We start from the raw sequence: 23,144 nt of genomic DNA, 5'->3' as shown, positions 1-23,144 counted from the left end.
ATTTCACTTGAACAATCTTATATAAAGCTTCTATATAGAACCGCAACTTTATATAGGGTATCCCACAAAATATATTTTCTGTAAATACGTATGGCCAAGCTTTAGCATTTTAAAATAGATTTTACTGCAGGTACATCCCCTACCTGGATATTTTGCCAAATTTGCTACAAATACAAATATATCTCGAACTCTCAATATTGCTATATCCCAAAATTTTTATTATGCAATTTTTTTTTTTTTGGGTGGAGTTTATTTCTGTGAAGAGTTTGGTGATACACATGCCTATGTCCTAAACAATTGCCAAAGTATTGATGGTAACATTTTAAGGGTTGGAGACCTCCAATTGTTGTCCATAGAGAGGGTTATTTCTGGATTTGAACCCACAAACATAGAGCAGGAAGGCAGACTCCCTAATCATTGTGCTATTTCTCAGTCCTTACATCACCAAACTTATTAAGGGTGTGTATGAGTGATGGGTGTGTATGAGTGATGGCCATGATTTTTGGCTTAGCTATATGTTCAATCATCATTGAAACACCAACCTGAACCCCCAAATAAATGCCCCCCCCAAAGAAAATCATAAATAGAAATATATATATATATCTCTATAGATCTGTCTCTCTCTCTCTCTCTCTCTTTCTCTCTCTCTCTCTCTCTCTCTATATATATATATATATATATATATATATATATATATATATATTTCTATATACCTCTATATAAACATTACAAATAGGGAGATATAAATCTATATACATATACATATATTGACATATATATATATACACATAAATACATATATATATATATATATATATATATATATATATATATATATATATATATATATATATATATGTCTCTCTTTCCCTCTCTCTCTCTTTCCCTCTCTCTCTCTCTCTTTCTCTCTCTCTCTCTCTCTCTCTCTCTATATATATATATATATATATATATATATATATATATATATATATACATATATATAAAGAGAGAGAGAGTTGAATATCTAGATATGTATTTCTATAAAACTATATATGCAACTGTTTGGCCAACCACAATAAAGTTAAGGCTGTTTAGCTCTCTCTCTCTCTCTCGATTGCAATTTGCTGTTTCTGTTCTACTGGGCATGCTCCAACACTTTTTTGTGTGTTTTGAGATAAACCACGCATGCTACAAAGCTTTGCAATTCGTCCCTCTTACATCCTCCTCAAAATAGCATTTGCACTTATGTTGGTTTGCTTCCAGGACACACACAGTTAATTGTTCTCCTGGGCGTTAGCATTACTGGGTGTGTTGTTTGACATATCTTATAAAAACCGTTCACACATGAGGGAAGATTTGGCCTGGCAAAAGGTCCAATATATTGTGGTGGGGATATGCTTTGTGTTAAATTTTTTGGCCTTTGTTATTTTTAGGTGGGAGGTGGGAGGTGGGATTTGGCTGCGTTGCCTGTCATGTCTAATGACACATAGCCCAGGGCTGTATTTGGGGGAAGGAATACTTGACCCTCTGTAAGTTTTTGCTTGTTTTTTGCTAATTGTGTTTGGGTTTGTCAATCTATCTGCACATGTATAGTAATCTTCTTGGATCTGTGTTCATGTATGATGTATGTCTTGCTATGCTTGTAAGTCATTAATGTTTGAAAATCTCTCAACCTAGTGTGGCTTGAGGCTTGGATACTGTTCCCCAAAAATGTCATATGTGAAATGTTTGAGCTGTGTATTGTTTTAAATAAACATTGATGGTGGTGGGTGGTTATGTTTAAAATGTCTTCTAAAAACATTGCTTATGTGTTTCAATAAAAATTTATTTTGGTCTACACAAATGTTTGTTATATTATTTTCCTTGTTTGTTGGACATGCATTGTGTATCAGATTGTGTTTGGCCAATGTTTCCTCTTGTTCGTGAATTCGCTCGCTTTTTAAAATGCGTGCTCAAATTCTCAAAATCAACCGGAAACGACACTGTTAGAAGGTGCACACGTTTCCGGAAGTTGTACAGTTCCTCTCGCAATTTGGAGAAACATGGCGCCTTCCCTGTACACTCCCGGAGTCGTGGTGTTTAACTGCAAGGTAAGATGTGTGTGTGAAAATGTACACATTAGAATGTGGGATATCTCTCAGTTAGTTAGTGGGGTCTCTCACTTAGCTAGCGGGGGGTACAAGTTTAGTGTTCTATAGTGTAGGTTCACACTCGTGCACTTCCTGGCTAGTATATGTCAGTTCCCCATTGTAGAAACTTCCTGCATGTAAACCTGTTCCTGTATGTATGGTTAAATTCTCTCTCTCGGAGCGCATGCGCGGCAGCTCCAAGATGGCCGCTTGAAGCCGGAGCTCCGTCCCGCCCCAGACAAGTCCACATCCCTGCGCCGCTTCACGGACCCACAGCCTGTAACCACCGGCACCGGAAGGTGGGGGAAAGCCCGCTGATCAGCCCTATGTCCTCGGGCTCGGTCCGCAGGGACCTTTCAGCACTCTTTTCGGCCCCAGAAACCCTGACAGGAATAGCCAAAATGGCGGATGCCGCACCGATCGGCCCCAGCACTCCGCTGCATTCCTCCTCATCACTGGGACAAGGTATGTCGGGAAGTCCTGCGGGGGGCTCCCCCGTGAGTGTGCCACAAGGGGGGTCAGTCTCTCCAGCCTCCACAGAATCGCTGATCGGCTTGATGTTATCCACCATGCCAGGGTCTCCTATGGATGCAGGGGTGGACCATCCACAGTCTCCTTACTCTGGAGCTGCATTCTCCCCCTGCCCACAAGCCCAAATGGAAGTTATGTTTAATAAATTTGCTGAACTGCTGGACAGAGGCCTGACTGCCACAGCTTCTAAAATTACAGGTGGAATTAAGGCTGATCTTGTTACCCTTGGTTCCCGTATTGAATTAGTAGAAACCAAGCTTGAACACCCAGTACTCCAATCTAACCAGAACTCGGATTGCCTTCAGGAGTTACAGGACCAGTTGGAAACGGCTATGTTAAAAATAGATGATTTGGCAAACCGCAGCAGGCGTTATAACTTCAGGATCAGGGGGATCCTTTAATCCGTACAGGATGTATCGGCTGCAGTGCAGTCCCTCATTAGGGGCCTTTTGCCTGACATGGCCCCACATAAGCTGGAGCTGGACAGGGCTCATAGGGCTTTACAATCTCCCCGTCAGGATGGCCTACCCAGAGATATCATAGTGAAACCTCACTATTATGGCGTTAAAGAGGACGTTATGCAGAAATCTCGCTCCACCAAAAACCTCTCATTCCAAGGCATGCCTATACAAATCTTCACTGATTTATCCCCGACAACTATTCAGCGTCGCAGATCATTTAAGCCTCTGCTGACTGCTTTGATCCAACATAACATCAAATACCGCTGGCTGTTTCCCTTCAGTCTCAAATTTGAATAAAAGCAAAGATCCTATACGTTTTCTTCCTTTCATGAAGGTGAAAAACTTCTTCTCAAACTACATCTCATCTCTCAAGAACCTGGGTCCCCCCCCCCCACACTTCTACGGCTTCCAGTTCCACCAAGCGACAACTTCCTTCCAGCCAGCTTTCACCTTTATGGCATACAACCAAGTCCAAGAAATCTAAAGATGGCCGCCCACCCTGAAACTCTTCTTCTCAACTCCTGGCTTCACTACACCTGTGGACGTTTTCTGGAACTTTCCTGAACAGCTTGCTTTTTATTTCTATTTTTTCTCTATATTGCTTTTCATTTTTACCTTTTGCATTACAAGGACTGGGTCGTTTATGATTCTGTTTTTTTTTTATATTATTGTGATATTTAAGACTTAAAAGGAGCTCCTTGTATACGTGCTTTGAGTCACTGGGCTGTTAGACACTGCTACGCGCTCTAGGTTTGCATGGCTACTGGTAGCCCTGTACACCAGGATTATTTTTGTTGGCTTCCCAATGTACTCAATTTTTGGTTTTCTATATGCATTGTCATTGGGTTCTTAATAAGCTTAGCTGATGTTTGGGGATCCGGATCACTGGGGCAGTGATCATGCCCCTCTCCCCATTTTGGTAACTGGTTTTTCAGTTCTACCAACATGGGGCTTTCCCTCTCCTCAGGGGAAAGCACATTTTCTTTACTTTGGGTCTTTCATGACCTTCTATGTTGTATGTCTTTGTTTGTTAGTCTTGTCTTCATGTTGACATGTGTTTTCAGTCCAAGTCGGTTTTGTATTTACTGTCCCCTTATACGGGTATCCTTATTCCCGCCTGCAGCCCCTTCATGCTGGGGCACTGGCATATTGGTCCCTTATTTTTGCTTCTTTCTTCTGTCTCACCCTTTCTTTTCATCTCCATTGTCCAGGGAGACCTCTCCATGGGAACTCAGACCAGCCTTGAACCGCCTTCATCTTGGTACCAGACCTTCCTCCTTGTCAGGTAAGACCATTTCATTTATGCTAGAGAATTCTCCCATCTTCCATGGTTACTCGTGACACACGTTCCCCCTAGCTTAAAATAGCCTCGCAAAACACTCAGGGCCTTAACTCACCCACCAAACGCAGGAAGATACTACAGAACTTTCATGCCCAAAGGGTAGATGTATTGTTGCTGCAGGAGACTCACTTTGCACAACACTATAAACCTACCTTTTTACATGCTAAATATCCCTCCTTCTATCTGGCTAATGCGCACAAAAAAATGAAGGGGGTTGCGGTTCTTTTTTCTCGCAACTGTCCCTTCACTATGGTGTCCACGCACTCAGATCCTGAAGGACGGTTTATACTGGTCAAAGGTCACATAGCAGGTACCCTGTACTCCTTTGTTTCATATTACGCTCCTAATCTAAACCAATACCAGTTTTTCCTCTCAATGTTTAATGCCTTGTCCCCTTTATTGGAGGGGGTGTTGATTTTTGAGGGAGATTCTAATGTAGCGTTTGACCAGAGCCTTGACAAAAAGAGACCTCTGTCACACCAGCGACTGGCTCTGACTAAACAAAGTCTGCGGATCTGCCAGCTCTTGGCTAGGCAGGGTCTGGTGGACATTTGGAGGGAGACCAACCCGAATGGGAGAGATAACACTCATTTTTCTCATCCACATCTTTCTTTTGCTAGGATAGACCACATCCTCATATCTTCGCCTCATGTACCTCAGGCTTCTAAATCTTATATCAGGGATGTTTCCTGGTCTGATCACTCGGGTGTATATCTGCACCTGCTGGGCGGTGGACATTGATCAGGCGAATACACATGGAAACTCAATGAATCTCTCCTGAGTAATCCTAGCATTGTTAACGAGATTGATGGGGCTATTCGGGAAGGATGTTTCCCGGGAGACATTATGGGCGGCACACAAGGCCACGATTAGAGGGGTGCTCATCCAAATTTCCTTGCGCACCCTTAAAGCACATAAAGCTGACGTTGAACGACTTGATAAGGAATTCAGGGAATTCAGCTCTGGGTGATGCCAGGCTCTCTCTTAACCTGGCTTTAACTACTAAAGCCAAAAAACATTTAAGGTGAACCTCGGCTAAATTTTATCATCAAACGGATAGAATGGGCTCATTTCTGGCTCACAGACTACATCCCAAACATCGTATGCAGGCGCTTCCGAAACTCAAAGTAGCGGGGGGGACTTTAACTCAGAACCCACAGCGTATTTTACAGGCTTTTCGAGAATTCTTTCACGACTTTTACAATCCTGCCTCGCCCCCAGCACTGACAGATGTGCAATCCTACCTTTCCTCCCTCTCCCTTCCTCAACTAAGCGAACAACATAGCGCAGATCTTGACCTACCCTTTTCGGAGGATGAGATTTTGAGAGCTATTAAACGGACTAAAATGAGCTCCGCGCCAGGGCCGGACAGCTTCTCCAACATATATTATAAAACCTTTGAACCTACATTGGTCCCTCACTTAGCGGCTTTCTTCAACGCTCTTCGCACTGGCTCTACACTAGATAGGTCACTCAACTCAGCTTTCATTTCAGTCATACCCAAACCGGACAAAGATCTGAGTCTCGTTAATAATTATAGACCTATTTCGTTGATAAATAATGATCTTAAACTTATGACAAAAATATTAGCTGACCGTCTGGCCACCTTTATTACATCCTACATACACAAAGACCAAGTGGGTTTCATGCCGGAGAGACAGGGACCGGATCAGGTTCGGAGAGCTATTGATATTGTGTCCCTCCTCCAGGCCAATTGGGACGGGGAGGAGCCACAGAGGGGATTTTTGTATCTTTAGACCTACATAAGATATCCCTGACTGGGTACTTATTGAATGACAGGCGGTCCCACGGAACACCCTTGATTTTCTTCTTTGGTGCCCACCCAGCAGTAGACCTACCATTCTCTCCCCGACTCTTTCACATTCGTTAGATAGATTGTGGGACTCTTTCAGAACTCATCCGGCACTAGTCTCTCCCATCAAACCCTTAGCTCATATCTTTCAGAACCCACTGTTTCCCCCGGGCGAGGATATTCAGGCGTTTCAATTGTGGTTGGATAAGGGTCTCTACAGGATAGGACACTTTTTTACACATTCGGGTCCCATCACGGATTCCTACTGTAAAACTAAACTGAGGATGCCGATTTCCGAAAATTACAGGTTTCTCCAACTAAAACATTTTTTACACTCTTTATGGATAACTAAGCCAGTAACCCCCCCCCCCCCCCCCCCACTATTTCCTCTTATGAAGCCTGGTGTGGTGAATTTTCAGATAGGAAGGGCGGAATCTCGATCATATATAACTCCTTGGCCTCGAAATCCACGAAAACAGCCTATATGGAAGCATGGGAGACTGATCTGGCAAGTGAGTGGTCTGTGGAGGAATGGTTTCGTGCCTCTACTAGAGCCTCCCGGGGAGTGCTAACTGTGGCCCTGATCGAAGCCAATCTTAAGGTTCAAATGCGGTGGTATTTGGTCCCGTCCAGACTTTCACGGATGTTCTCCTCGGCCTCTCCATTATGTTTTAGGGGTTGTGATATGGTGGGTGATATGTTACATATATGGTGGTCTTGCCCCAAGATTAGGGGTTTTTGGAATAAAGTCTTTAATGTTATCCGCAAACTCACTGGTGTGGCTCTGCCACAAACCCCACAAGTTGCCTTGTTAAATGTACAGAATTTTCCAGCAAGTAAACCAAACCATCGTCTCATTCACTTTATCCTAATGGGAGCCAAATTAACCATAGCGGAAGCTTGGAAATGCCCCTCGGTATCCTTCTATAGGGCTAAACGGAAAATTTAATGGATTATGACACGAGAGGCTGGTTAGTATACTGGAAAATTCTTCAGCTAAGTTTGAATCTACATGGGAACCATGGGCAATTTATGTGAAAGTCCCCCTATAGAGACCAGAACCCCTACCTCCCTCATTGGACGGATCTTGTGGCGGTGAGCTCTCCCTGGACATAATTCTATTCTCTTGTTCCCCTTTCCTCTTTCTTTTTCTGCTCTATCCCTCCCTTCCCTCCCTCCTCTTCTCGGTAACTTTATGGTTGGACCTTAATAGGTCTTAGCTGGCATTCTCTTCTCACGCCCCATCCTATAGCTGCCTGATACTGATTGGTGTTTCTGGACCGTGGGGTGGGTATAGATATGTTACTCACCTTCAACGGGTAGTGGGAAGCCATGCGGGCCCTGCCTGACCTCATCCTCGCTCCGGCCTCCGGCCTGGGGGTTCCCCTCCCTGCGCACAGCTGGTTCCCGATAGGGGTGCGCGTGAGGGCCTCACCTTGGTCCAGGTTGAATATCTGCTTCCACTTTGGTTATGGTTGGATATACTAAGCTATGTTCTGACATGGTATCCCACTCAGTTCTTGTACTAGGGGACACATTTCTTATGAATGTTACCGATTGTTCTGATTTATTGTTTGTTATTACACTGTTGATTCCAAATGCATTACTCTGCAATACTCCGTTTTGTAATCTCGTTTTCTCAATAAAAATGTATTGAGATTAAATTCTCTCTCTATGTGTGTGTATATGTACATATGTATGTATGTATATTATTTTCTTATATTTAATATTTCTAGGTAATTATATTTTTTTTAATTAAAAACAAAAAAAAAACAACACACACACTTATATATATATATATATATATATATATATATATATATATATATATAAATATATAACTATTTATAAAAAATCGAAATTTATAAATATATATAATGATAAATATCTAAAACACAAAACAACAAATAGTGTATGTGTATAGATATAAAAATTTGGAAAATATACAAACAAGTTACATATTGGTAATACATTTTAGAAGATGTCTATATAAACACACATGGATTCATCCTTTTCCTCAAATCAATCTTTTCAACATGATATTCACAAAAAAATAGGATAATTAAATTAATTAAAAAATAAATACATGAGAGAGGGAAAACCCCAAATAGTGGGATTTATTATAGCGCTTGCTGGTACTACTCAGGGATGGGCAATTGCTTGCCTATACCCCGGATAGTGGAATTTAGGCCATCAAAATGGTATAAATATAAATAAATTATGTGTGTAGCATGTGACTGTGTTACAGTATTAATCACAATTGATAAGTATAAAATAAATCACACAGAAATATATTCCACAGTAAAATGATGATAAAAATTCACAACAATAAAAAATACACAATAAAACCTAGTGTGTCATAAAGTGCATATAAGTGCCAAAAAATATAATAAAATTGTGCCAAGGAATGTCCAAATTGACAGTTCATAGGTGAGTTTAGTGCATAAATGGAAAACTTCGGTGCCAGGTAGATAAAGTGCAGGTGCTTAGTGCTGGGTCCTCCAGTAGTCCAACTGCTGGTACTTGGGCGTGATTATTATGGATTAATGGGGGGTATGCACTCACCAGATGTAGTGGGTCTTAAATACCGTATGGCAAAAAGACCTTCAGGGCTTTATGGCCTCCTGGGCCTAAAAAGGTATCTGCTGGGCCTTGTAGTCCCTCTGCAGTCTGGGATCCCTCTCCTGGATATCCTCGGTCCTCAGGGTCCATTTTAGGGAAAAATAACGTGCTCCAGATAGTGCAGTACCATTAAAAAGTAGCCTTTATTACGTATTGCTATTGCACAGTACAAAAAAAGTTTAAAAGTTCAAGATTGTGCCTGCTACAGATGGTGCCTGTGAGTGGAGAGCGGTAACTACCGGCTTGCGTTCCACCAGGCTCCCAGAGCATGCAGCGTGCGTTCCACCAGGTACCCCCTATGCTGGTATATAACCTTCTCCATACGTAAAGTAGAAGCCATCTGTTCCAGCCACATCTTATATGTAGACGGCTCCTGTGCAATCCATTGTCTCAGGATAAGTAAACAGGCCTGAAAGAGGGCCCGAGCAGCGGCCTCCCTCAGAAACCTGTCTTCCACTATCGGCTCCAAAATCCCCAAAATACAATGTCGGGGGTCCCCAGGCATATCCACCCCCAGAGCCCCATTAATGGCTGATAACACAATGGACCAATATCTATGCAGCTTTGGACATCTCCACAACAAATGAATCAAATCCCCCGTCTCTCTCCGGCATCGTCCACATAGGTCATCTTCACGAAGACCCATGCCGTGAAGTTTCAGGGGAGTGTGATGCACCCGAAGCAGAATATTGAACCCCAGACACCTGGTGGGAGACATTGAGAGAGCACTCACGCACTGCCTCCAAGGCCTCCTCCCACTGTTCTCCTGGGATCTCCCCCACATCCATGCTCCATCGGTCACAAGCCTTACCCGGGTACTTTTCCAAGAATGATCCCAGGAGAGAGGCATAGCAGCCAGATATGAATCCCTTGGTGTCCGCAAATTGTTGCATAAGGAAGAAAACAGGGGTCAGAGACAGGGAGAGTTGTCCCCGGTCTGCTTGCGCCCGCCATGCATGCTGTAGTTGGAAATAGTAGAACCGCATACTGTCCGGAAACTAGAAGGTTTCCTTGAGCTGCTCAAAGGACAGCAGGGACCCTTCCCGCAAAATGTGTGTAAGGTGGGTGACCCCATATGCTCTCCACCTGCCCGCCTGATCAAGTATACAAAATTCAGTGTAAGTCTTGTTCTCCCAAATTGGACTGAATTTAGTATAGCCTGAGGCCAGTTGGAGTTGTTTAGTTTTGTCCCATACTTTTTGAAGCAACCTATATGTCGGAAAACGTTTATTAGGTTTAGAGAAAAGTTTCGCTTCAAGTCCCTCAGGTACCGCGGTCGCGCCAGTAAACCACTGCATAATCATCAGCGCCCCACCAGTATGCGTCCTGGATACCGCACCCACCAGATGTTACAACAGGGAGGCCAAGTAGTACAACCACGGGTTAGGGAGAGCAAGACCCCCCCCCTCTTCGCGAGGTTTCTGCAGCTGTTCCAGGTGCACTCTAGCTGCCTTATCCTTCCATAGAAGAGTCCTGAATAGGGTGTTAACTATGCGAAAGGTCTTAAGTGGAATGACTATAGGAGAATTGTGGAGGAAATATAACAATTGTGGCATCAATACCATCTTGATAAGGTTCACCCTACCAGCTAGTGATAGCCAGAGTTTGTTCCAAGTTCTAATTTTGTCGCAAAATCTGGTGAGAAGGGGGCTAATCTTAAGAAAGCTATACTGGGTCGGGTCTGCCGAGACCACTACCCCCAGATATTTGAACTGCCGGACCACGGGGACCAGACAGTGTGGACCTAGGGAAGGGGCAACGTCCCTGTCTAACTGCAAAAGGGCCGATTTGGACCAGTTTATAGTGAGTCCGGAAAAGCGACCGAACTCAGTAATAACTGTCATAACTGTTCTCAGGGAAGCATCAGTGTCACCTAGCGTCAGGAGCATATCGTCCGCGTAGAGCAGGACTTTGTCCTGATAAGAGCCATACCGGAACCCCACAATGGACTGGTGAGCTCGTATGCGCGCCGCAAGACGTTCTATCGCTATGGCAAACAATAGGGGAGATAATGGGCACCCCTGCCTCGTCCCCCTTCCCAGTGAAAAACAGTCGGAAACCCTATCCCCCTCCCGTATGGAAGCCATTGGTTGATAATGAAAACAGGACCAAATCCAAAGGATTCCATGGTCGCCCAAAGGTAACCCCATTCAACACTGTCAAATGCCTTATTGGCATCCAATGAAAGCAGTGCCCTCTCTCCCGCGTTATCCGCCGGTGTCTGAATCGCAACAAACAGGCGACGCAAGTGTAGCGGGGTTAAACATGCCTAAAGACACTGTTTGATATGTGGGAAGGAACTAGGCTCCCTCTAGTGGTAGCTGCATGGAATTTCCCGGGCTGTGACTTCCTTTTCACAAGATGAAGAAACTACATCTCCCAGGCTGCTTTGCAAGATCCAGGAACTAGGCTCCCTCTAGTGGTAGCTGCATGGAATTTCCCGGGCTGTGACTTCCTTTTCACAAGATGAAGAAACTACATCTCCCAGGCTGCTTTGCAAGATCCAGGAACTAGGCTCCCTCTAGTGGTAGCTGCATGGAATTTCCCGGGCTGTGACTTCCTTTTCACAAGATGAAGAAACTACATCTCCCAGGCTGCTTTGCAAGATCCAGGGTGCACGGCTGCACCGCACGGCACTATGGGGGAGGTTATTTAAAGGAAGAGAGAAGCGCGCGAAGGGGGGGGGCCTTTCTGTGCTGGACTCTGAGGAACCAGCGAGCGAGAGTGAAGGACTGACACTGGATATTGGGCCAGAGCCTTTTAGCCTGGAGGGACGACGTGGAACCGTCCCATCTCAAGCACGAGGCACATTCCTGGAGGTCATACTGCTGTTTGCCGAGACCGGAAGTCATCCGCCAGAAGGACCCCGCGCGGCTGGCATATAGCCAAAGGACTGAGACCGCAGTGGAAGCGCGCGAAGGAGAAACTTCTGTTGGTGAGAGGGCACATGCCCAATAACTGACTTTATCTGCTGAAGAGACAGTTTTATCTACAGATAGCGGTAGCGCAGCAGGAGGTGATAAAACCCCGGGGTTTATCACCATACTCTCTCAGGAGACTCATAGACAAACAATAAGGTCTGTAAAGGAGTCGCCAGAGGCTTATCTCTCTCGCAGAAGTTATTGCTCAGTTACGCAGACACCCTGCGGTGACAACTAACAGCTCGTTGTTTTTTTTCTCTCTTGATCTTTATTCCTAATCTGGATTACAAATGAGCTCTATTCAATAACCTTGCTAGCGAAGATCAACAAGAAAGAAGAGAACTCTGGGGGAGGGACTCAGATAGGCCCACCTACCTGGTACTGTGTCTAGCCTTAATGCAGGAGGAGTGTGGGGGCATTCTTTTACCTTTTTAAAGCTGTTTTAAATAACCTTTTATGGACTTGTATTGTATTGTATTGTATCTCCCCTATTCAATTTGATACATAGTAAACTAAGTTTGGTTAATTACAATCTTGTGCGTTGTTCCATTGTGTCACCCAGAAGGACTACTATTCAAGAAGGTAACAAGGTATTGTTGCATAGTGAAGTATTGTATTCCAACCTGTGTATCTATTTGATAGTCCAGTCCTATTCTGGGTCAGTTGTGCCTGAGGAGGGATCGAGCCAATTTGATTGGGTTGTTAGGCAGGGTGTAGACCCAATAATATAATCAGCAGCTCCTGCGGGGGTGGTGCTACACGTGGGGGCTCGTCCGGGATTTCTACAGTCCTGCAATACAACCCTCTCAGCCATAGAATCCCCTCCCACGCAGAAATGGATCCTGTCGCTGCTGCTGAGTGGTGTAAGGAAGAGAATGTCATAGTGGAAAATGGCCTGGTGGTTGAAATCAAGGGAGAAGCCTGGACTGAAGAAAAGCTCCTCCCTGTTTTGAGGGCACTATCCACAGACAGGAAATTTTGGGTGATTGACATGAAAACTGACACCACTGTCCCACACACGTATGCACTGTGTGAGTGGAGGAAGGGGGTCCCTGATTATTTCAACGGAAACAGTGTAAAAACTACTGACCAAACAGAACTTTTCCTGATACATCCAGGAGTTCCTATTGCGGGTCCCTCATCCACCACCCCTGGGGTATCCAGCCAAGAAAAAGGTGTCCAAGAAGGGCATCCTGAGTCATCACCTTTGTCGACTTTTAGCTCAGAACTGTGTGCTGTTCTTGGGGAGATTGTGGCAAAATGTAGTAGGGACTCCTCGAGCTATTTGATGACTGGATATAGGAAGCTCCGGACATTCTCTGGGAAACAGCCTGTGCCTTCAGCAGAAGATGGGTTCGAAGAGTGGTTAGATACCGCCACTCAGGCTTTGGAGGAAAGGGAGGTACCAGAACAGCACAAGAAGCAGAGAATCACAGAGAGTTTAAGGGGACCTGCATTAGAGGCTGTACGTAATCTAAAGCTTAGCAAGAAGAACTGCACTGCACAGGATTATTTGGACATTCTGCAAGATGTGTTTGGTCGGACGGAGAACGCGGCTGAACTTCTCTACCAGTTGGACCACTGTTATCAAGAAGAGGGGGAGAAGTTGTCCGAATTCATTAAACGTCTGGATAGGATTATCCACCAGATTCTGTTAAAGAAAGGAATAGACCACCGGAAAATAGATGAGACTCGTGCACGACAGGTTCTGAAAGGGGCTCAACCTTTAGATCCCATTGCCATACTGTTACGAACTCGTCGAGATGGCGGCATTCTAGAATACCCCGATCTGATTCGAATGGTCAGAGAGGAAGAGGTTATGTTGGACAACAAGAAGAAAAGTCGGCAGTTTGACTCAACTGCCCGGGTTGGAGTGATAAGTGTGGAAGAGGGTGACTCTCAAATTGAACTTCTAAAGACCCAAGTGTCTCAGTTGATAGAAATGGTGTCCATCCTGACTGGTCAGGTATCCACTCTACCCAAGGGGAGTATATCGGAGAGGCCAGATGAACCTGTTAGTCTCAGCACAGATCCAGAGCCACGGCCTGCAAGATTGTTAACTTGTTTCAACTGCGGGGGAGTTGGGCATGTTAGAAGGGTATGTCCCAGCTCAGGAAATGCTGCCGCGAAACCTCGCGAGCCAGCGGGAAACTTCAGAGGACACCGGTGAAGGAGTCAACCGGGTGTCCGCCAGTCTTAAGGGACTCCAGAAGTGGTGCAGGATCAGGGAAACTGAGTCAGGGGGTCAGACCCAAATATAATACCCCCAGTTCTAGACTCCGGGTTACTGAGGGAAGGAAAGTCAATGCACACCGGGTTCAGCGGGGGCCCAGATCAAGGAAGAAAAAGGAGAAGAGGGCCAGGGTACAGAGAACTGAATCAGACAACCAGGCTACATCAAGAGAATTCCCAACTAACTTGGTCGGGCCCTCCCCAGTGGTCTCGGTTCAGGTGGAAGGAATTTACACAAGAGCCCTCCTTGACACAGGGGCCCAGGTGACTCTTTTGTATAGAGACTTCTATGATAAATATCTTACCCATCTACCTTTGCAGAAGTTGGAAGATCTGGAGATATGGGGTATTGGGACCCAAAGTTTTCCCTATGACGGGTATCTGCCAATCAAGTTGACCTTTGATCCATCAGTGGCTGGTGAAGCGGAAACCTTCGACACCTTAGCGGTGGTCTGTCCTCGTCCACCAGGGGCCAACAAAAGCTCTCTCATCGTAGGAACAAACACTGACCTGGTAAGGCGCCTTCTGATACAACTGGTCCAGGGACAAGATGCTCAGGCGCCAAGGATCCATCCCATGCTACGGCAGGCCTACCAACGATTAGTGTTGGAGCAAGAGACCCCCGCAGAAGGAGTTGGACGACTCTGGAAGCTGGATAGAGCAGAAAAGGTCTTACAGCCAGGAGAGGTGGCCTGTTTTAAGGCTTCTGTTAAACTCACATGGCAACAGCCGGGTCCCTTCATTATCTTTGAATCAGGTCAAAAGGAGAGACAGAGAGGGATAGAAGTGATCCCTGAGGTGATCCCTTTGAAGGTGTTACAGGAAAACCGTGGAAGGGTTTTAGTGAGTGTCAGAAACACCTCTATTACACCAGTGAAGGTACCGGCCAGAGTGCTCCTGGGCCAAGTCAACCCGGCTACCCCAGTTGCCCCCATTGATTTCAAAGAAAAGGAACAGGGTGAAGCGGTTATAGAGGAGCTTTGCTCTGGAAACGCTGCCCTCCCGCCGGAATGGGTGAAGAGGGCCAAGGCACAACTTGCTCGATGTAGGGAAATATTCTCTAAGGACGAGTTTGACGTGGGATGTGCCAGGAGCGCTACTCATAAGATCCGCCTGAGTGAGGACAAGCCTTTCAGGGAGAGAGTCCGGCGAGTCCCCTTAGGTGACTTAGAAGATCTACGTCAACAGCTGGCAGAGCTCAAAAAGATCGGGATTATCCGAGAATCCAGGAGCCCGTATGCTTCCCCGATAGTGGTAGTCCGGAAGAAAAATGGATCTTTGAGGCTTTGTATCGACTACCGAACGCTGAACAGAAGAACCATCCCAGACCAGTATACCACTCCTCGAATCGAAGATGCCCTACAGAGTCTGTCAGGGGCGAAGTGGTTCAGTGTGATGGACTTAAAGAGTGGGTATTATCAGATCCCCATGCACCCTGAAGATCGGGAGAAAACAGCCTTCATCACCCCTGTGGGGTTCTTTGAGTTCAATCGCATGCCTCAGGGGTTGTCCGGGGCCCCTGCTACCTTCCAAAGGCTGATGGAGAGGACCGTTGGAGATATGAATTTGATAGAGGTACTGGTATACTTGGATGATGTTATCGTGTTTGGCAGAACTTTAGAAGAACATGAGGAGAGGTTGGAAAAGGTCTTGAAGAGGCTACATGAAGAAGGTCTGAAACTTTCTCCTGAGAAGTGCCAATTCTATCAGTCCTCGGTCCATTACCTGGGCCATATCGTGTCTGAAGAAGGGGTGGCCACTGACCCGGACAAGTTGGATGCTGTTGCCTCCTGGCCGAGACCCACAAATGTGACCGAACTCCGGTCATTCTTGGGCTTTTGCTCCTATTACAGGAGGTTTGTGGAGGGGTTCGCCCAGATTGCCCGACCCCTAAATGAGCTCCTGAAGAATGAAGAAGATGATGTCCCTGAGTTGGTAAAGCCGGTGAAGTCCACCATAGGCCCCCGGAAGGCTAAGGAATCCATCCAGGATCAGTGGACCCCGGAATGCGAAGGGGCCTTTGTCCAGCTGAAGGAAACCCTAACCACTGCCCCTGTGTTGGCCTATGCGGACCCCACAAAACCATATGAACTACATGTTGATGCCAGCCGAGATGGGCTGGGGGGGGTACTTTATCAGGAGCATGAGGGTCATCTGCGACCTGTTGCCTATGTGAGCAGAAGCCTATTGCCTGCTGAAAGGAATTATCCTACTCACAAACTTGAATTCTTGGCCTTGAAGTGGGCAGTGGTTGACAAATTGAAAGACTACCTGTACGGAGCTGAATTCATTGTCAAGACAGATAATAATCCCCTCACCTATCTGTTGACTACGGCCAAGCTGGATGCAACAGGACATCGATGGTTGGCTGCCCTCTCTAGCTTCAATTTTAGCCTGAAGTATCGGCCAGGAATCGGAAATAGGGATGCAGATGCCCTATCCAGAAGGTTGCATGTTCCACAGGAACCTGCGGAAGAATGGACTCATTTGGCTCCAGAAGGGGTGCGTGCCCTATATCAGGGAACTGAATTTCGATCCCGAGGAGGGTCAAGAGCAGAAGAGATTGGGGTTTCGGCTATCGGAGTACCCAAATGCTACTGCCAGGTGACCCAAGTTGAAGGGGAGGGTTTGCCCCGGCTGTCCAAAAGGGACTTGCGGAAGGAGCAGTTGGAAGACCCTTTGGGAAAACTTCTCTTGGAAGCTCTGGAGATCCAGAGCCCTGAGTTGCTTCTAACTGACTCCCCTCAGGGGGCCCGTCTGTTGCATAGAGAGTGGACCCGGTTACAGATCAGAGAAGGAGTGGCCTACCGGAGAGGTCCATCTGAAGATCTGGAGGAGAAGTGGCAACTGTTCTTACCAGCTAAATACAGAGAGGGAGTTCTGGCCGCTCTTCATGATAATCATGGCCATCTGGGGCCCGAAAGAACCTTTCAGCTTGTCAGGGACAGGTTCTACTGGCCTTGTATGAGGGCCGAAGTTGAAGGATACTGTCATTCTTGTGTCCGGTGTATACAGAGGAAGACTCTGCCACGTCAAGCAGCCCCAATGGGCCATCTACAAAGTCAGGGACCCATGGAGCTGGTGTGCATTGATTTCCTTTGCTTAGAGCCTGATCTGAGTGGCCAGGGGAATGTCCTTGTGGTAACAGACCATTTTACCAGATATGCTCAAGCATTCCCAACAAGGGATCAGAAGGCCTCAACGGTAGCCAAAGTTCTTGTAGAGAAGTTCTTTGTACATTATGGGTTACCACAACGCCTCCATTCTGATCAGGGAAGGGACTTTGAAAGCAGACTGATCAAGAGACTGTTAGATATGTTAGGCATTCAAAAGACTAGAACCACTCCCTACCATCCACAGGGGGATGCCCAGCCTGAACGATTTAACAGGACTCTTTTGGATATGTTGGGGACTTTGAGCTCAGAGAAGAAACAGCATTGGGGCAAGCACGTAGCTGCCATTGTGCATGCCTACAACAGCACTGTCAGTGATGCTACTGGATATTCCCCTTATCGGCTGATGTTTGGAAGGGAGGCTCGGTTGCCAGTGGATTTGGCCTTTGGCATTTCGCCTGATCATACCTCTTCAGCATCGCATAGAGGATATGTGGACCGACTGCGGAAGAGTCTGAAAGCGGCCTATGACAAGGCTCAGGCCACATCTGATCAACGTGGACTGCGGAATAAAAAAAATTTCGACCTAAAAGTTCGGATCCATGACCTGCAACCAGGGGACAGGGTTTTGTTGAGAAACTTGGGTGTCCCGGGAAAACACAAGTTGGCAGACCGCTGGAAGTCCCAACCTTATGTTATCTGCAAGCAACTGCCAAACCTTCCTGTGTACCAAATTCGGCCTGAAGGAAGTGTGGGTCCATTGAAGGCTTGGCATCGGAACCATTTGCTGCCTCTCTCTGAAGCGGTTCGTATGCCCCCTGTGGAAGACTTGTCAGAGGCCCCTTCGACTTCTCGCCGGTCCAGACCAGTTACCAGATCTCAGACGACGCTCCCAGATGAGGGAGAGGGAAGTTCTCCATCTGAAGATTTGGAAGATGAAGAGGAGGTACCCGACTGGTTGTGGTCATCTCAGTTGCCAGAACCCACACCTGCCTCCCTGTCTTCATCTGACTTGGCTGATAGAGGAGCCCTTCGGGCAGAAGCCCCTGAATTCATACCCTTTCATATGCTTCCAGAAGAAGCAGCTGAGGATGAAGATCCTGAGGAGGAGGTTGCACCCTTCTCTGAAGAAGAACTGACCTCTCTTGAACCATCAGGTTCCTCTGTGTTGGAACATGAGGAGGGGGACATTGAAGAATCCTCAGAAGTGCCTGATCCTAGCACCTCTGAGAGCATGCCTCCACGGGAACAGAGGGAAAGGAGAGTCATTCACCCACCTAAGAGACTGACCTATGATCAATTGGGTGAATGTTCGGAAGAAGCTGTTTTTACCTCCAAAAGATCTCCTGACCAGCCTAGTTCCTCCACTGTAGATTTGGTGGGGGACAACCCTAGCTCACCCCCAGGCACAACTGTACAAGCCACCCAAGTTTTGGGGGGTCTGTGAGAGATCATGAGAACAAAGTATTGAAGTAGAAAACGTTTGCATTTAAGTTTGTACATAAGGATATTGGGTTTGGCCATTATAATAAGCACAGTTTTTGAGGTTCACAATTTGGTTTACTTTGTGAGTTAATGTTTGCGCACATTTTGTTGCTCTGATCTCACTATATGTTTTTTTTCTTTCTCACCTTTTGATGTTTTTTTTTCAACACAAACTTTAAGATGTAAGTGTTTAAGAAATTGCAAAGGCACATGTGCTTTTTAAAGGAGCACTATATAAAAGCACTAGAAATTAGCACTATATTAACACTGTAGAAATCACTTATTTGCTTATTAATTGCACTTTATCGTTTTACTGTTGCACTGCTATTAGAATACAAAATTGGATATATTCAGATTGACTTATTTCAGCAAAATGTTAATGTTTTTGTTGTATAATGCCAACCTATGCACTAGGGTACATACTGTTGACCTCTTTGGGGACCAAAGTTTTTCAAGTGGGGGGAGTGTGTAGCGGGGTTAAACATGCCTAAAGACACTGTTTGATATGTGGGAAGGAACTAGGCTCCCTCTAGTGGTAGCTGCATGGAATTTCCCGGGCTGTGACTTCCTTTTCACAAGATGAAGAAACTACATCTCCCAGGCTGCTTTGCAAGATCCAGGAACTAGGCTCCCTCTAGTGGTAGCTGCATGGAATTTCCCGGGCTGTGACTTCCTTTTCACAAGATGAAGAAACTACATCTCCCAGGCTGCTTTGCAAGATCCAGGGTGCACGGCTGCACCGCACGGCACTATGGGGGAGGTTATTTAAAGGAAGAGAGAAGCGCGCGAAGGGGGGGGGCCTTTCTGTGCTGGACTCTGAGGAACCAGCGAGCGAGAGTGAAGGACTGACACTGGATATTGGGCCAGAGCCTTTTAGCCTGGAGGGACGACGTGGAACCGTCCCATCTCAAGCACGAGGCACATTCCTGGAGGTCATACTGCTGTTTGCCGAGACCGGAAGTCATCCGCCAGAAGGACCCCGCGCGGCTGGCATATAGCCAAAGGACTGAGACCGCAGTGGAAGCGCGCGAAGGAGAAACTTCTGTTGGTGAGAGGGCACATGCCCAATAACTGACTTTATCTGCTGAAGAGACAGTTTTATCTACAGATAGCGGTAGCGCAGCAGGAGGTGATAAAACCCCGGGGTTTATCACCATACTCTCTCAGGAGACTCATAGACAAACAATAAGGTCTGTAAAGGAGTCGCCAGAGGCTTATCTCTCTCGCAGAAGTTATTGCTCAGTTACGCAGACACCCTGCGGTGACAACTAACAGCTCGTTGTTTTTTTTCTCTCTTGATCTTTATTCCTAATCTGGATTACAAATGAGCTCTATTCAATAACCTTGCTAGCGAAGATCAACAAGAAAGAAGAGAACTCTGGGGGAGGGACTCAGATAGGCCCACCTACCTGGTACTGTGTCTAGCCTTAATGCAGGAGGAGTGTGGGGGCATTCTTTTACCTTTTTAAAGCTGTTTTAAATAACCTTTTATGGACTTGTATTGTATTGTATTGTATCTCCCCTATTCAATTTGATACATAGTAAACTAAGTTTGGTTAATTACAATCTTGTGCGTTGTTCCATTGTGTCACCCAGAAGGACTACTATTCAAGAAGGTAACAAGGTATTGTTGCATAGTGAAGTATTGTATTCCAACCTGTGTATCTATTTGATAGTCCAGTCCTATTCTGGGTCAGTTGTGCCTGAGGAGGGATCGAGCCAATTTGATTGGGTTGTTAGGCAGGGTGTAGACCCAATAATATAATCAGCAGCTCCTGCGGGGGTGGTGCTACACAAGTTAAGGGCCATAGATCTATTGGGCATAAATCCCGCCTGGTCTTCATGTATGATGTGTGTGATAACCTTATTAACTCTACGCGTCAAAACTTTACATCCGCCTGGAGCAGAGAGATGGGTCTGTAGGATCCTGGGTCTGTGGGGGGTTTGTCCGGTTTGAGCAATAAAATAATACTGGCCCTAGTCATGGACTCTGGTAGAGCCCCCACCTCCCTTGCCCTCTGAAACACCTCTAGTAATTTTTGGCATTAACAACCCAGAGTAGTTTTGATAAATTTCAGCAGGAAGGCCATCATCCCCAGGAGCCTTTGATCCCGGAAAGAGGGCCACCGCGTCCAGCAACTCCCTCTCCGTAATCGGGGCCTCAAGCTGCATCCGCTGTTCCTCCATCAACTGTGGCAGAGGGGTGGCAGTTAGGTATTCCTGCAGCTCTTCCGGGCCATAGTGAGCCCGCGAGGAGTACAGGTCTTTATAGAATCGCACCAATTCAGCCATAATTCTGTCCTGTGTATTAACCAAAGCACCACCAGGCAGCCGGATAGCCCCTATGGGGGGAACCGAGGGACACGCCCCCACCATTCTCGACAGCAGACGGCCCGTCCGCTCCCCCTCTTCGTAAAATGCTGTTTTGGCAAAGAACCTCTTTTTGTCTGCCTTGGTGCGAACTTCCCCAACCCACACCGATTGAGCCGAGAGCCATGCCGCCCTCGTATCATCAGTGGGGTTGTCCAAGTATTCCCTCTCCAGCCTCTTCGCACATTGGGATAGCTGATCCTCTAAACATTTGGACTTGGTCTGGACCCTCTAGCTATGAGAACCCCGCGGAAAAAGCTCTTAAAAGCCTCCCACCTCATGAGCACATCCCCGAATTGGTCATGCTCCCCAAAAAAGTTGGCAATGGCTGCTGGAATGTCATTATCCGGCGGAAACAGTTTGAGCCAGAAGGCATTCAGACGCCAAGGTGCCCTACGCATATCCACCCGTGGGCGAACCTGTAATCTGACCACCAACGGGGAATGGTCCGATATCCCCCTACGGGCATATTCGATGTCCTCCACCTAGGCCACCACCTCCCTATTACCCACACATAAGTCAATACGTGACAATGAAGAGTGCATTTTGGAGAAACAGGAAAACTGTACCGTGTCAGGGTTTTTAAGGCGCCACACCCCAGACCAATCCACCTCCGCCAAAAAGCGGCTGCAGCCAGTGAGGAAGATGGAGGATGTCTGTCCCTGGTAGGGTCCAGTACCCCATTAAAGTCCCCTATTATAAACAGTGGCATTCCGACTTTGTCCATAGTAAATTGAAGGAGCTCCCTGAGTACCCCCGAGGAAAATGGGGGCAGAATGTACACTATTGCTAAAACACACACCTGCACCCCCAATTTCCGAAAGGCCAGTGCCCTGTGGATCAGGACACTGACTTCCCGGGAGTAAGTGGAGTGGGTGGAGTGATAACCCCAGCCCACCCATGAGTACCGAAGGCACCCCACAGAGTCCCCCACCAGATGAGTCTCTTGCAAAGCAATAACTGCCGGGTGGTACTTCTTCAGTTGATGGGCCACCATAGCCCGCTTAAGCGGGCAGCCTAGGCCACGGACGTTCCAAGAAATCACCGGTACCCCCGCCATAAGAAAGAATAATAAAAAGAGATGGGCGGAGATCTGAGGCCCCCTCCAAGGAGGCCATGGCATAAACAGAAAGGGTCCCTGGAAGGCTTCTGGTGTGGAGGCGAAGCATCTTTACAGTACCTGGAAAAACTTGTGGTGTGAATCTTCCCAAAAACAAACCGATTGTCACATAAACCATAACTCCGTAGGTCAAGGCACAATGGCACCCTGTGTAAAGTGCAACGAAAGGTTGTAAACGGCGCTACCTTTGTGCAATTAAAAGAGATAAAGTGCATACATTCACTGTTAAAGAATTATAAGAAGGGGAGTGTCCCATAAAATTGAAAAAATATATGTGCTATATATCAAGTGGGTTCTGGTCATAAAAGATCAAGATATCCTAGTCTGTGATAAAATAAAACCCAAAAAGTGCTGAAGTGCAATAAATAAATTTAATACCATAGACAGTATTTTTATTGTGATGTACAAATAATAAAAATCAATCCAGTGTAGAAATAAAATCAGATGTTAGTGATATTTCGGGCACTGTTTATTGCTGAAAGTGCACCATGCCCGCAGAAAAACAAATCAGTGAAGTGAAAGTGATAAAGGTTACCGGGGAGAAAATCCCTAAAGATAAAAAGGAAATAATGAAATGAAAAAGCCAGCTGCAATCACCCGTGTGACCACTAGGTGTCGCGCTGTAAATACAACCTGCCCTGCACGGAAGCTTTAGGCAAGGATGGATCTCCAGGGGTCCCCCTCCACAGTCAAAGCACCAGTTGGCGTGTTTCCATATGGAGAGAAAGAAGAGGGGAGCCTCATGAAGTATCAGATCGTATAAATAAAGAAGAAACGTAGCATCCACTCACTGTGTGAAACCGTGATAGCTGCCTCGGATCAGTAGTACTCGCCAGGAAGCTTCCGCGTTCCACGGCGGTGGAATCTCAAAACCGGAAGTGACGCTGTGACGCAATGGACCCGGGTTTGGTTGTTGGCTGCTTACACCTGTCAGTCTCTCACGCTTCACCGCACACTCCATAGCGCTGGTCATCTCTTGCCTTTACAATGGCACCCTGACAAAGAACTGTCTGAAAACAGGCG

This window comes from Pelophylax lessonae, assembly GCF_965119305.1.
Source record: "Pelophylax lessonae genome assembly, chromosome: 6".
Classification (NCBI taxonomy): domain Eukaryota; kingdom Metazoa; phylum Chordata; class Amphibia; order Anura; family Ranidae; genus Pelophylax; species Pelophylax lessonae.
This window is presented reverse-complemented; position numbering follows the sequence as displayed.